We start from the raw sequence: 816 nt of genomic DNA on the forward strand, positions 1-816 counted from the left end.
TATCCTTACCTTGTTTTGATTAGAAAGACTAAGGTTTCAGCAAATCAATATTTTCATAAAAGAGAAGTGGTAGGCGAATGTTTTAGAAAGAGAAAATCAGATATGAGTATTCACTACAAGATTAAGAGCAAAGGTAAGCCTTCTCTCCTCTATAATTAACTATGCTTCTAAACATGAACTTTCACACTAAATACACCACTAAATATTTGGATAAATACCGTGCAGAATTCATATTTACATTACTATTCATAACATTTTTTCTACAAAGTGTGATTGTATGTGTTATCTATTACATAAACTTAGTTTACTAGTAGCCAATAATACTTAATGGGTTTACCACGAGGGATAAAATTCAGTTCATTAACGTAGTGTGCCCGCATTCATTATTCAAAAATAAATGAAATATGCCACAATAATGTTTATCATCAGTATCTTGGCACCACTCATGCTTTTGCTCTTATGGGGACATTGCACAGCGTGAGAGCACCTAAAGCCATTTGTTTCACTGTCAAGATCAAAGTAGAGAACAACTGACTAAATCTATTTTAATCTTCCAGGGTTTTCTGAAATATGTGGATGTAGTTTATGAGATTCCTTAGAAAAGGTAAAAATAATGTAGGGATTATTCATTCATCAGGGTGAATGGCAAAAAAGTGTCCCAATCACCCTGAATATTTAGTCTCATGGAAGTTATCATTTTAAAAATGACATAAAATGAATTATCATTGCACAATCTGCCTCTCACATTAAACAGACATGGTCACAATCTGGTGTGGAGAAGGTGTTGTGCCAAGACCGGAGAGGAGGAGGCGCTCT

The sequence above is a fragment of the Siphateles boraxobius genome, unplaced genomic scaffold (assembly GCF_051911475.1).
Source record: "Siphateles boraxobius isolate OS27281-9 unplaced genomic scaffold, OSU_SipBor_1 24, whole genome shotgun sequence".
NCBI lineage: Eukaryota > Metazoa > Chordata > Actinopteri > Cypriniformes > Leuciscidae > Siphateles > Siphateles boraxobius.